Source organism: Colletes latitarsis, chromosome 5 (genome assembly GCF_051014445.1).
Source record: "Colletes latitarsis isolate SP2378_abdomen chromosome 5, iyColLati1, whole genome shotgun sequence".
In the NCBI taxonomy this organism is placed as follows: domain Eukaryota; kingdom Metazoa; phylum Arthropoda; class Insecta; order Hymenoptera; family Colletidae; genus Colletes; species Colletes latitarsis.
Window position 1 is genome coordinate 29992831 of NC_135138.1, and position 15507 is coordinate 30008337.

Genomic DNA, 15507 nt, shown 5'->3' on the forward strand with positions numbered 1-15507 from the left:
ACGTTGTATACCACGTTCTGCTTAGATCTTGTTTAGATTCATCAGTTAAAGTGTCACGATCTGTCCCAGTCGAGCGAACGACCCTGCACAACTCAGGAAGACAACGATCAAATAGATGCGTGTGCACGCGAGTCATCGTGCCATTTACAAAGATACGTCGAAGAATAATTTTTATAAAATCAAGTTTTAATTTTTGGTTAAACGATTACTTTTGGGAAAACCATTTTTTAAAAAATTCATTTTTAGAATATTGATGCCCTGCTTCTATTCGCGGCAGAAGCAAGCATTTTTGTTGGACCTCCAAAATTATTTAGCTTCGGATAGAACAGATTGAAAAATTAGATTTTCCTTGCAAGAATAGAGCGTCTCTATAACCAGTTACTTTCGTGGCTTTGACTTTGAATTTTCAAGGCGACAAATGTCGTGATTTAATGCGACGGAAACACGTAGCTTCGATTCTCGACGCACTGGAATAGCTGGTTCGCCAGCAGGAGTCGGTGTATCGGAGTCGTGCTAATTAAAATTCGATTCGAGACACGACAGCTCGCGCGACGCGAACGAACGTCGCGAACGTTGACCGCGAGCGTCGCGACGTTTGCGTTATCGTTTTGAAAATCACGAGAGTTTCCTCGTAGTTTTATCCGTGCGCGGTTCGTTTGATTTAAAGGAAAAGTCGAGAGGAAACGCGCTTCAAACGGGGATCGAACGTTGCTCGATCGGATTAAAGCTGGCCCGGGGGGTAATTAACGAGACGGTGATTAGCTGCTCGCGACGGCCGATTTTCACCCCTAGTCTCTCGGCGCTCATCGACCGGATTAATGACTGAGAACGGAGAAAATAAGACATGAGACACAGAGGATCAGGGCTACGGAGAAACACGCGTTACAGAAACTCCTCGTTAAAAGTTCCGACCTTTACCTCGATAAAAGTTTCGTAATTATCTACACTATTTACGTTTATGTCTAAACTACAGCGATACATTTTGTGGCTTATATGGAGGAGTTTCTGTACAGTTTCACAATTTAGAAAGGAATATTTATTTTCGTATTATACGTTTCCATACACTAATTCTTATTCAGTTCCCTTGTAATATTACTTCTTCCCACCATACCCAAGGACCATTTCTAAATTGTTCCACCTTTCCTCCATCGTTTCCTTCGACAAACGAATCGTGCAATTTATGAAACATGAAAATTATATCCACTTTAATTGCACTAGAAATTGTATTTGAACTGCATTACGTTCTCCGATATTAACACTGATTACAGGGTGCTCCTGGTTACACCACTGCACGGGCGATCAAATTTACATGCAAAAATGAATCGAACACGCGTAATAAATTTTTTCATCCTATGCTTCGTTTCCGAGGAAATCGATTTTGAACGCACGTGTACTACGTGCGTTCTCGTTTAGTGATTCTCAACTTCGAGGATCCTCATACGACTCCATTTTACTCAAAAACAAACCTTACAGAATTAATTTATGAAACAATAATATTTCTAATTATAAGTCTACGTTTACAGCGGGATCCATTACATAGTAGTATGCTCACGTGCCCCAAACAACTTCAAAGCTAATATTCTCGAGAACGAAGCCTCGTACGAGAAACTTTTATCCCACGTTGTCGATTCACATTTGCACGTGCGATCGTTTGCCTATAAATTTTCATTAACGTTGCATCTTCTTCATCGAATGGAACGATTCGTTTGGTCAGCTTGTACTTTTTATCGCGGTCGTCGTCTCGTTAATCTCCTTTCCGCGAGTTTCCCGAGACTTGGGCTGAGAGGAAGCAACGAAGGGGAAGATTAACCGGGCATCGGTGGCGTTACGAAGGAACAATATTGACACTGGGTAAAGGAAATAACAAAGGCTTGTTCGCCAGCTGGGAGGATCGTCGAAAATAAAATATCGTCGAACTAACATTGGTAAGCGACGGGATAATAACGATACTGGTTTACTAGTAAGGTGCCTACGCCGGGAATAAATTAATGAGAGGATATCTTGCATACAACGCCGAGCCTTGATTGAAAAGTAAAACAGAAACGGGACGAACGAAATGTAAAAAAGAAAAAGAAACTGACTCTTTGAATTGAAAACGTTTCCAATCACCGGAAGGACTCTCGTTCTGTTGGAACTTCCGCAGGCTGTTTTACTAATGAAGCCAAAAAGACTTCAATCAGAAACATTGAGACACGGGAAGTGTCGAGAACGGGTATTTCTAATTGCTTTTCCATTAGCTTTATTGGTCTTCTCTATCTCGGATCAATAAGAAATTAAATATGATACTCTGAATTTTGTCGAATTCCCAAAACTTTTTATTTTCAAAGGATAATTTATCTGAAACGAAGACGAAGAAAAATATTTTCTCTCGAAGAAAAGATTCGATGATCTTTGTAATTTTCTATATTTCACGAGTTGCAATTACCGCAGTTAATCCTATAATCTTTTTCGACTCGACATCGTGTCTCGCGTTTCTCTTACCGTTCGAATAAAATGGCGCTCGGATCAAGCAGAACGAAATGTCCTTCCCTGTTTTGTCTCGTAGACGATCTTTAATCGCAGTTACATCTAAGAAATTAATCTAAAAAGTCAAATGCAGTAAGTGCAGTCGGTTCTTCGAACGTTAATCGCGGTAACGAAATTTCTCAGCTCTCGTCGTCTGATTAGTTATCGAGTCGGATCACTTGATTTTTTTTTAAGTCGAACGTACAAGCAATCTCGCGTTTCTTTACGTTGATTGGAGATTGAGTAGAGCTTTCGCGATTCTTCCGACTGTTCTTACAGGCTAACTACCTTCTGAACGTTTTCTAGAGAAACCAACAGAAGCTTGATACACGACTAATAACGACCGGCCGATCTAGAATCGCCCATTCGACTGTCGCAACGCAGCAAACGCGTTACATATCGTAGGTTTGCGGAGTGTCGTGTGTATTCGATAGTCTCTGATGAGTTCATTTAATTAAGTACTTACGATGCCCTATACGACATGCAGAGTCCAATAGAGACATGCAAAGCACCACAGAATAACATCATTGAGTCAATATAAGAGTAATAAACACATGTACACAATTGATAGAAAATTCGTTTCGACAATTAGTTCGAGACGAAAAGGGTTTGGCGCGGATTCCGGTTTTCTACTCTCTCTCACGGAGCAAATTCTATCGTCTACCTTGTGTTCCCTTCTTTCAAAGAACGCTACGACCGATACCTTTGACGTCCTTATCCTTCAGACGAGGGATAATTCGAGTCGTGTTCGATACGATACATAAGTCGAACAACGTCGCGTCGATGGAGTACAAAGTGTCGAAAAGGGGAGACCAAGTGGTGTGAGACTGTAAAATTTATTTTTCTGAATCTTAAAAATTTTATTTCATAGTGTATTAAAATTCTATAAACAATTCTCGATCAATGGTCCCACGTTGCAATTAAAAATCTATATTTTATATAACTTTTTGCACCACTTGGCGTCCGATTTAAAGGAGGATACAAAGGACTTTAGGGACTTCCAGCTCTATTTACGGTAACAGATAAACTAAAATTGATAAAAAACGCGATTTATCATGGCACTTGGTAATCGGCAAAGGAGTTCGAAAGTAGCCATTTTTGGTATTTGTCGAAACAGGATAATTTCTAGATATGTATCTATACGTTCTAAAGAATCAGTGAACTATCGTTTCCTGATTATTTATCGCGTACAGATGCATTGTATATCGAAATTTATCTTCTCCGACGAGCATAAAAAATGGCCATTCTGGAACCATCGTCCTCCACGATAGTTTGGACACGTCAGAAGGGAACGAAACAGAAAAATAACGACAAACGGATACGTTTAATTGGACCGAAAGAAACGCGAACGATGGTAATATAAAGCTACGTTATTTTACGTCGGTGCATTACGATTGATAAAAAGTTCGGTTTAACGTTCCCCGGAGTCCGATTGCAGCCGACGGGGGTTTTCGTATAAGGCAAATCAAACGGTAAAGGCTCCTTGAATTATCGGCGATAATTGAAATTTTAATCGAATCCGTTCGTTGGCTTCCGAGCGTGCCAGTGTTCGCAACACAGCGGACAAAAAAAAAAAATGAAGGGGATACTAGAAAGATAGTGGCGAGGAGGTGGGGGAATTACAGTGTAATTGCTTCCGTTCTTTTGTGCCAGTCGACTGCGGAGAGAACACCGCGCGTTAATATCGGTGTAATAGAGTCGGACACGTGGCCGATAGTAATTTAATATCGGCACGCAATTAAACGCTCGATTGCCAGCTACCCGTGCCGATGGAAATCGTTATCGCGATAATAACCAGCCCGATTAAATAGATTACTCGGCCGTGTCTAGTGACGGCACCGATTCGGGACTACAGTCCGAAGAAAATTAATCGGCCGTTCAAGGCCACTTCCCCCCACCATCGATCGCCTACCGTGGCGCCACTGGCGAGCTTCCTCGAAACGACGAGGGATGGCGTTGAGGCACAGTCAAATATAAAGTTACTAGATATATGTACCCCTGACTCTAGATTTATTTATACGAGGTCAATATTTGTCTACATTTCTCAACAAGTTTCTTTTTTAAGAGTTTAAGTGATTGTACTTATTAATCTCGTCTATAGAAATGGTACTTTATATGTCTAATGACTTCAGCCAAACTGTACGGCAACCACATCGAGACTCTATTTTAACCCAAAGACGAATGCTCATTCGCGTCGCGGAAGAGTCTCCTGGCACATTTTTAAACGACGAGAAACAAAAAATTCTTTGCAAAGATTAAAAACATCGTTAATATTTGTCTAACGGCCGTAAGACGTCTTCTCTGTACCGTTCTATCATTTTTTAGCCTTACTCTTGCTGTCGGAGGTTTGTCACCCCGACGAAAGGTCCTGTAAACAGTCTTATCGCACATAAAATATGAATACCTTCGAGGATCACATCGTAACGTCGCGAAACGAGATCGGTCGAACGACGCGGCGATCAATCTTGTCGATGCGATCGCGGCTTCCGCAATATTTGGCGCACGGTACACCCTCAGACGTCGTCCACGAATCGTTTAGATCAACAATCTCCGGCGCGGATTTAAGCAGACGAAGTTAACGGCAAAAAGACTCCCGAAGTTGGCTTTTCGCGACGAAATCGAGGAAATTTCGCGATTCTCGATCGTCTCGTCGGTGGCCTGTCGTTCACTCGGGGAAACGTAAACGAAATTTCTTCCCTTGAATACAGGGCGTCGACAGCGGCGTCGATCGACCGCCGTGCCCCGTCACGATCGTGATCCACGAGGCCAATATGGCCGCCCTCGGAATCTTCGGAGAACACAGAAGTTAGGCTACGGATTAAACGTACGTTTTATGATATAAGTATTCTTACGTAGTCTATTTAGCGATAGATCAGGCGTGATGAGAGATGATTCAAAAAGGGGGATGAATGGCAACAGCGTTCATGATCGAATGCACTGATTCATGTCTCATGATATATCGTGGCTATGCCGTTTTGTGAATGTCACGAGGGCTATGCTTTCTCTATTCATGACTGAGGTGTCGACGGAGGTATTCCGCGATTCGTCGACCAACATCGTGTACCGGTGCTCTCGTCCTTGACAACATGCGACATTCAAGGGAGCTAACAGTCATAGGCTAGGTGTGCAACGTGCAGTGCGTACTCTCGCTAGACACTGGCGGTTTACAAGGAAGATTTTTTTTTTGTCATTCGGTACGTGATCCATTTGGTCGTTTCGCTTGGCTCTCTAGTTTCTCTTTCTTTCGTGTTTTATTCGAGACGGCGACGGGTTCGAGCCTCGGGGTCGCGTGGGTGGTGGTGTGTGAACTGTTTTAATCAGAGACTCGAAACGATGCGTGTGGCTGGAACTGCGAGCGCAAGGTGGACGCTCTATGTTACGAACTTGGCTGTCTTTAAATCTTTCGAACGCGGAGATTCAATTCTCTTCGCTGAAACGGTTCCCGCGAAACTCTGTACTACGATCTATCGATCATCGGTTTAAATAAATTCTGATATTTCTTTATTTGAGAAGACCCTTTGTAATTTATTTATTAATTTATTATTAAAATCGATTGGTTCCTCGAGGCCACCCTCCACTGTTAGTTATTCTAGCTCGAAGGAGAAAGAAAATTGTATCCGCGCGTAAAAAGTTTTAAAAACAAAAATTCGTAACAGGTGGACCAGTTTGAAAAATACATACAAAGTGGAAATGTAGTCAAAATCAATACGTAACGACGAGGGTATACTTGAAGCGTTAATTACTGCAGCTACATACGTAATTACAGTACATCTATTCGGATGCGTTACGTGGTCTATCGTTAAAAAGAAAATATATTTTGTTTGTAAAATGTCGTTTTCTAGACAAAAAGTATTTTCGAATTGGTGTCGCCCGAAGGCAATGTACAAAGCGTGTGAATAAAGGGGATGAGAATATATTCTGGGAGAAAAGTCTCTTTCAGCGAAGCAGGACAATCGTTGACAAGATTGTGAATTATTCGCGTTCGGGATCGATCGAGATATATCATCGTCGTAAATCTTCCTTGCAAGAAACGACGGTGCATTCCTCAGGCAATAGCTAAGAATTCATTCGAGCGCTGTTTCCAAATCACCAAAAAAAGTATATGTTCAACAAAATCGTCGAATTTCTCAACATTCTCATCATCGCTATCTAGTACAGTTCTAATCTAGAAATCAATCGAAAGCAGTGTTTTCGAATGTTTCTAAATATATCGATTCGCGTTCAAAAATTTATAAATTATTTAGCGAAATCGACGTCCTATTCTATAATATTAACGTCTATCAGGGCCTACGTACGCTTTTGGCACGTACTATCTGTCGTCTGTCCTTTTTTATTTTAGTTTAAAAAAGATATTCATGACTCCTCTAGTTTAATTTCTCCTGTTTTGATGCATAGAATACGATTTTATACATAAAGATTTCTGGCAACATATTATATTTTTGGTAATGAATTTTTTTCTTGAAAGTACGTGGGATTTCGGGGGTATGTATATTCACTAAAAATGATTGTAATTGGCCCCTGCAACCAAAAATAATTTTTTTAGAACGATTTGCAATTTTTCAATTTCGCTGAAAAATTTCACACCTTCTCGAATTTTTTTCTCGGAAGTGGGTAGGATTTCGGGATTATGTTTATTGACCAAAAATGATTGTAGTTGATCCCTGCAACCGAAAATAATTTTTTTAAAACGATTTGAAACTTTTCATTTTTGCCGAAAAATTTAGGCACCTACCCCTGTCGATTTTTCTTGAAAATTCGTTTTTCATTTTTAGTATTTTTGTTTGACGCCCTACAGAAAAGTTGTCTAATACTTTTTTGTAGGTACCCAGGAGCTCTACTTCAGAAAAAAGTTTCATTGAAATATATTCACTATTGTAGGAATTATTGCTGCTTGAAAATTGGAGCATTTTTATGGGGTTTTTCTCATTTTGCGGGGTCAAGGACCAACTTTTCGAGTATTTTTTCGATTTGTACATATTCTCCATTAAAATACGCGTAGTTTGCTTTTTTAAACATTAAAATCGTCCAATCCGTTCGGCAGTTATGACATTTTAAAGATTCGCATTAAATTTCAGGGGAACATATCAACGGTATGGTCAGACATATATATTTTCGGTGAGGAATTTTTTTCTCGAAAATGCGTAGAATTTCGGGGGTATATGTAATGACAAAAAATGATTGTAATTGACCCCTGCAACCGAAAATAATTTTTTCAGGACGTTTTGAAAAAATTTTTTTTCGCCGAAAAATTTCAAATCAAATCAAAAGGAGTTATGATTTTGTAAACATACGCATACAATTTCGGGGAACTGATCGACTAATATTTGATTAATCGACATTATAAGAAAATGGTTTCAAGTTGCAATTATAACTAACCAATTTAATTTGAAATGGAACTACAAATTTGAACGACTTTAAAGCTTAGAATTAAAAACGGATAATCCAGTGAACTTGACAGGAAGAATGTGGCTGGCAGTAGGGACAGTTTCGTTGGAAAATACGTCGAATAAATTGCTTTGGCTCGCGACTAACGCAACGAAACGCTTTGTTCAGGATCGCGGGGGCGAAAAAGGATCGAGAGAAAGGAACACGCGAACACGGGGGTCCGGCAGGATTACCAAAGGAACTTTTTTCGGTGTATCGAGAAAGCGACTAACGGCCACAGAATGAACGGCTGCATCGAAATGAGATTTTTTCCCCGAGGCTTTTAAGCCATCCTTTTTCGCGGTGAGCAATAAGGCTCGCCGCTTCATCATGTCGAAAATGCTCCTCTATCTTCTCTCACGCACAATTTTTCTCCGCTACCCTTTCCATCGCCTTTCATCCCCGTGTGCAACTTTTTGTTTAGTACCGCCTCGTTCGATGCACGCCCGACCATTTTTATCGGACTCTTTTCAACGTGGTTCGATCCTTCACTCTTGATAAAATTCTACGTGGTCGCTCGAACACGTGTAAGTATTTAGAGTTTCTTTCTCTTTTCCTAAATTGAATTCATCCTCTTATTTCGAAATACGTACTCCCGTTGGTCAGACTTTTTCTACCGTCACATTCTCCAAATTAAATTATCTGTTTCGAATCATAAACATTTTGTATTTGTAATTGGTAACGCTCCTGCGACTGTTTTCACCAATAAACTTTTTGCATCGCAATTTTGCAGAACAATTCAGTTAAATCGAAAAAGAGTCCTTTTATTTGAACGATGAACAGTTGGATGCGCTCCTGTCTTTCCACGGCCGTGTTTTTTTTTTTGTATTTTTGGAACGGAAACGGAATATACGGAGCCGCAGTCGTTAATTGCAAAGGAGGACGGCGTTCGAACAGCGAAATATTTACGTGAATAACGAATGCGGTCGCACCCGAACACGGTCGGATATTCTATCGAGTTGTTCGTTTCAGAATTAATTTCCATTGCTACAGGACAACTCTCAAACGAAGCCCCCACTGTTTCGTAAATTGCTGCTGTTTGTATTCTTTTATTGTCCCGGTATACAGGGGACGCGTAGCATTATTGCGCAAAAAAATCTTGGTTCCTTCGAATGACGATCGAAGAAAGGCCCAGGGGAAGAAAATGTTATTTTATTTCATATGTTTCACATACTCGATGCTTCTTAAAGTTTGTGAAAATATATTCTTTGGTACAAGCTGTTCGTTTAGAGACGAATATTTTCGATTCCGTTCGTAACGAATTTCATAAAATTGCAGTTTTCGTGAAGCTTTATACTGGCAAACGGCCATCTATTGCATTCAAACGAACAAGAAATGGTCTTTTTCGCGCAATCAGGCATTTGACTAATCAATATTCCAATAATTGACGTTTTGCAGCATTCCTCTGTTTTCATTTCAACACACCCAATTATTTTTTTCTCTTTCTTTGAGGTCGCACGAAAACTGTGCAAAATTCGAACTGAATATAAAAAGCAAAGTTAGTCGAATTGAACTACATTTACATACTTTTGGGAATACCAAGAGTGCCATTTTTACCATGAACGATCTATTCTATGCATTAAAACAGTGTAAAAGTTGCGCTGCAGTTCGAAACATGTCACCGATTGGACAACAAAAATTCACCATTTTATCGTCGAATTTTTCTTACACCTGTTTTATTCGAACAGTTGTATTCGTATGCAAAAAAATTCCGTGTCAGTCACGTACACGGATGTTCGCGATATTGAAAAATTCCGTAGAAATATCGCGTGACCGAGTTGTTGAGCAGACGTTTCTCTCCCTCCCTCCCTTTCTCTCTCTCTCGTTCTCTCTCTTTTGGGCTACGAATCCCGGCCACGTAAGATTTTTACGAAAAGAAATATAGCTGCATTTACACGTGATGAAGCACGGTTCTCCTCGAAGGAGCCGTGGCTCGAAATTTACGAGTCTTGTTTGTAGAGCGTTGTCTCTGCGCGGAGAACATTCGTAAAAGATTTTTCGCTTTACGCGATTTCTTCAACTCGAACCGGGACACGTGATATTTCATTTCGACCATTGTCGTATTTCTGCGAGCAAGAGTCTCCCGGTTTATCAAAAATTGACGTAATCGAAGATCGGAACGCAAGCTATTTTTCAGTCTCGTAAGGAGAACAGAATTGACGTTAAGTCGTGTGAGAATATCTTTTTCCCCGAATTGATTCTTCCCATTTTAGCGAAACGTATCGATTAAAGATTTGACGTTCTTTATCTTTGGTAAAAGTTATCGAAGGTTTAACAACACACATATAATTAAAAAAGTCATAAATTCATATTTTTTCGAGCTTTTATCGCATATAATAAATTTATAATTGAAAGCAAAGAAAACATAGCGACAATTAGTTATTTATGAGTCTCTGTAGATCAGTTTGAGCTGTTTCATTTATGACTCGCTGGTCGAATGCTGCGTTTTGAGTAATTTCTGTTTCCATTACCGATGTATCAATCTTAAATTGGTGTTCCTAGGTCGCCAAAAACATCAATCGTGTGCATGTATTGTATGTACTGTACGTACGCACAATCACAGAGTAGCAGGCATGCATCGAAACGTGTACGAGATAATGTATAAATCGGGCGAAATCCTTCGCGAAAATTCCCAAGTCTCCATTGATCGTTAACGATTTTATTCTAACCACTGCATCGTAGAATTTTATTGCATTTTGCATATTTGGAAACACGACTCGTGTTATCCAACCCAGTTATCGAGCATTTATTAGCGATCGTTACATAATTTTCAACCTCGTTGAAGGTATTTTTCAATAAATTCTTTAAAAATCGATAAACATAGAATGTAAAGATAATGAGCAGGAACAGTAGCAGCGATTTGTGCAAAAATATTTCAGTATAAAACCTTAATTAATATGTTAAGTAAACGATTAAATTATAAATATAAAGAATAATTATCATAGTTAACGCGTGATATTATTCATGTAAATTAGCGAACATCGATGGACATCGTAATAAATGATATAAAGGTATGGAATACATTGGGAATGTTTGTACCTGAGAGCAACAGGAATAATATTTTTACATATCGTCGATGTTGATTGGGGACCATTTTTACCAATCAACACGGTTGAAACGAATGGAACGGCATGTTCGTAACGATCGTGTTGATTGGTGGAAATGGTTCCAATTAACAATGGAAAACATCTACAATGTATTCCATCTCTTTAAACTTCTTTGGTATCACTTTTAAGATATCTCGTTCGTGTTCACATTTTAATTTGCACGAATAAACAACACGTATCAATGGAAAAAATCATTTTATAAAGTTGAAAAGAAGCAAACAGTCGATTCCTCGATGAAGAAAATTTATTGAAGTCTTACGAAAGAAACTTTTGCACAGATTATTATTACCTTTAAATTCTACGTTCATTACTTCCCAGATTTATTGAAGAGGTTTGGTAACAATTAATAATAAATGGCTAGAAGCACGAGTCGTGTCCAACAACGCATTTCTTCAAAAAGTGACGTGTACGAATTTTCAGTGAGCAACGAGGGTCGTTTTCCTCGATCGAAAAATTCTAGTTGAATTTGGAAATGGTATCATTATCGTGCAAAAGATGTTTCCTTTCGTTTCAGTGGAGGATAGAGATTGTACATATTTTGAAAGGCGATTCCACCTCGAAATAAAATAACAGAAATTGTTTTCTCGACATTATATCGGAACGTAGACCTTTTCCCTGGAAAACAACCCTTCTAAAGGTGGATTCGCGTTATTTGTTGGGAAATTGTTCGTGGAAATATTCGTCAAAGAGATCGATGGACGGAACAATTTCGTACAGAGCGAATACCTGTGAAACGAGACCCTTTGATGAATTTTTCGACGGACACTCGACGATCTGCTAACGAAAGATCAGCGATCTGTTAATGGTCGACTGATGGTCGACGATCGATGAACGGATATCCAGGAAACGAATAATGCGAGTCCACCTTTAATCCTTGGCTCGTAGAGGTTGCGTTTACGCCACTCCAATCGTTTTTTTTGTTTTTGTAAACAGCACATGACAGGCATACCGATGCACAACGGATTCAAGTACACTGACCATGCATGTCTAACTGTGGGGGACGAAAAGAAAACACTGACGTAACAGACTTGTACGCAGAGGATCGCAGCCAGAGCGCAAAGGGGGGTGCATGTGGGTGCAGGGGGCTGCATAGGGTCGCACACGCAAGCCGCGTTCGCGGTTTTCCACGTCGGACACCTGCCGTGCGACGAATTACTGCGGACGAATAATAAACGACCGCGGGAAGCCGCGAGCAATTTTCACAAACGACAAGTTCTTCAACTTTGCAGACGTGTTCAGCGGTTAAAACGAGACGAACGAGTTCGCGGGTAGTTGCATAGTCCGCGGTCAATGCGCGGCCCCGGCTCGGATTACTTCGATATTCGCTCGCGAACTCCGTCACGAGAGAATTTGCCACCCGCGCGTGGTCAGATTCTGCGCGGATTCGAGAATCCGCGATTGGAAAATACTTACGGCGAAAATAGAATTTTATTTTAACGGAGGAGAGACCCCTGTCGATTTTAACGAAAAGCAAGGGATTAAAATTTAGATTTTAAATTTCACTTTTAACACGTCGACTGGCAGGCTAGAATTAAATTTTCCACGAGGTCAAAGTTTGATTCTTATTTTAAGTAATCGATAGTCCAGTAGCTTTTATCCCTGTCGATCTTCGTCACTTCAGTCAATAGCAACGATAGGATGCAAATGCTCGTTATAGAATATTTTTATAACCTCGTTGCGAGTTCTGCGCAGATTAATTTCGTTCCGTAGTGAAAAATCGTGTCACCCGACAGTCAGCGTGTTAAAGTGATGGCCGTAGGAGGAAAAATATCCACCGTGATGGAGCGACGCGATATCGAGACCGAAGGAACCCGATCGTTCGGTGATCGGTAGTCGATGTCCATCGATAGGTCGCAGGAAAAAAGACTACACGCGTCAATTTGCGCGGGGGCGGAATCGCGGGCACGGCGGAAACGCGCGGGAAGAACGGCCGGAAAAATCGCATCGGCGTCGACGACGCGTAAAAACGGGGGCTCGTGAAAAAACGCGAATCCGACGGGCGTGGCGAGGCAAAAAAAAAAAAAAAAAAATAAAAAAAAAAAGAGAACGACACTGTGTATTGTGTCGGGACGTGGCCGACGGCGGTGCTGCGAGAAGGTGCGAAAGGGAAGCAATGAGTCGCATAAAAAACGCTAGGGTATGAAATGCAAAATCAGCGCATTGGCGTGGCCGCGTTTTTCGCGCTCTTTGTAATCAATACGGTGTCATTTCGTCCTTTGCTCTGCTTGTTCTCAGCAAACGTGGAAGAGAAAGAATCGCAGGCAAATACATCGAAAGCGTTCCGATAGGCTGGCTGTCCTCGTGGCTGCCGTGTTTCTGTGTATTCGTGTCGTGGCGTGCTTTTGTCCACTTGTGGAGCTTTCGAGTAAAAAGCATTTTTCACCGTCGGAGACACGGAAAAACTACCTCCACCGATCTGATCGATGGTATCTGTGTACTATAAGGTTTCCATCGATCCAGCAGATCGTAGGAATTATTAACAATGTTTGTTAGTCACAAAAAAATAATTAGGATTATACTTAGCCCATCTCACTGGGGGAAATATATTTCAAGGTATTTGGGGCATTCTCAGTTTAGGAATCTGCGATTTATATCATTGAATATCCTTAGAGACAAGTCGTGTTCTTTGAAAAAATGTTCTAACGCTTTATGAGCAATGCTATTGACTTCGTCAGAAGTCTGAGAACTCACTGTAGTGTGGACAGAATCTATTGGCCGCTGAAGGTCATCGAAGAGGTACCTCCACTATTAGAAAAGCGGCCCTGAGTGGTCAATTGACTCTAATTTATCTGCAATATAGTGTCAAAAAATTTGAGCATCGAGGAATGAGCTGGATATATAATACGTATATTATTGCTTTATCATTTTTGAGATTTAGAATTCGTATTAATTACTTCTAGCAACAAGAACCTCTTTATTACATCTCAGTAGCGAGAATATCAGTTTCTAGACCAGAACTGCAAGATTGTAGCGTTTCAAATTAGGAAGTCTGCATATTTATACGGGGTGTTCGGCCACCTCTTTTTATTTTTTAATTTTGTCGAAAAATTTTTCCACTTTTCTGAATTGTTTTCTCGAAAGCGCGAAGGATTTCGGAGGTATGTCTATTCATAAAAAATGATTGTAATTGACTCTCTCAACCGGAAATAATTTTTCCAGAATGATTTGAAATTTTTTTTTTTGTCGAAAAATTTCAGCAGCTATCCCCTGTTGATTTTTCTTAAAAATTCGTTTTTGATTTTTAGTAATTTTGTTTGATGTCTTATAGAAAAGTTGTCTAATACTTTTTTGTAGGTACCCATGAGCTCTACTTCCAGCCTAAATTTCAAGGAGATTCATTGACTATTGTAGGAGTTATGGTCGCTTGAAAATTGGGCTACTTTTATGGGGGTTTTCTAACTTTATGGGGTCAAGGAACAACTTTCCGAATATTTTTGCGATTTCTACATATTCTCCGCTAAAATACGCGTTGTTTGCCTTTTTAAACATTAAAATCCTTCAATCCGTTCAGAAGTTATGATGTTTTAAACATACGCATGAAATTTCAGTGAAACATATCAACGGTATGGTCAGACATTACATTTTCGGTATAGAATTTTTTTCTCGAAACTGCGTAAGATTTCGGGGGTATGTCTATTCACCAAAAATGATTGTAATTATCTCCCGCAATCGAAAATAATTTTTCCGTGAATGATTTGAAATTTTTTAATTTAATTTTTTAATAACGTTTTAACGAAGCCTCATTCAACAAATTGATATTTTTGATTTTTGTCTTATTTTGGCCTCTAGAATCTCCCATTAAAGTTTCTCCCAGGAATGGTCGAACACCCTGTATACTCTAGATATTAGGATACTGCTCTGAAATCATAATCGGCGTTTTGACACTTCCATCTTCGCTAGATCCTTTTAAGAACATTAAAAATCACTCAATGCTCAGACACAATATAGGGACTTCCACCATAACTCTTTTGCTGTAACATAGAAAGACCAAAATTACAAGCTCAAAGACCTGAGTACCTGATACTCCAAAAGTCAGTCGACTTTGTTCCAATTATAATGCAGTATTCACAACAAATGTTTGCTTCCCACCTACGAATATAAATAAAATAATAGTGGAATTCTTCTCAAGTGACCTTAAATAGCCAAAGATTCCTGTTCACACCAAAGTTGCAGCGTTCGAACGCTCTTCTAAATGTGCAGAGTCGGTCAAATTTAATTCACGAGCGACGAATAAAAATTTCAGACGAATGAACGAACGAAGGACTTGCGAACGAAACTAAAATTTGCGTTCGTCGTTGGCGAACAAAGATGGCCGAGTTCCGTCTGGTAGGGATTGTTTCTCCGTCTCCGACGATCGAACGCGAACGGTCGCAAAGGACGCGTGAACACCGAGGTGTGTGTGTGTGTGTGTACGTACAAGCGGATGCACTAAATGGGCTAGATCGAGGATGAGCGAAAAAATGTTGCGAGA

General features: G+C 40.1%; 1 protein-coding gene and 1 long non-coding RNA gene across 4 annotated transcripts in view; one reads left to right on the top strand and one right to left on the bottom strand.

Moving 5' to 3' along the window:
• Fas1 (fasciclin 1 Fas1 domain-containing) overlaps positions 1 to 15507 on the bottom strand; it is a 379485-nt gene that overhangs the window by 26819 nt on the left and 337159 nt on the right. The gene's annotated exons all lie outside the window — the stretch shown is intronic.
• The window catches only part of LOC143341908 (uncharacterized), a 66314-nt gene that overhangs the window by 10324 nt on the left and 40483 nt on the right, over positions 1 to 15507 (top strand). The window lies entirely within an intron of this gene.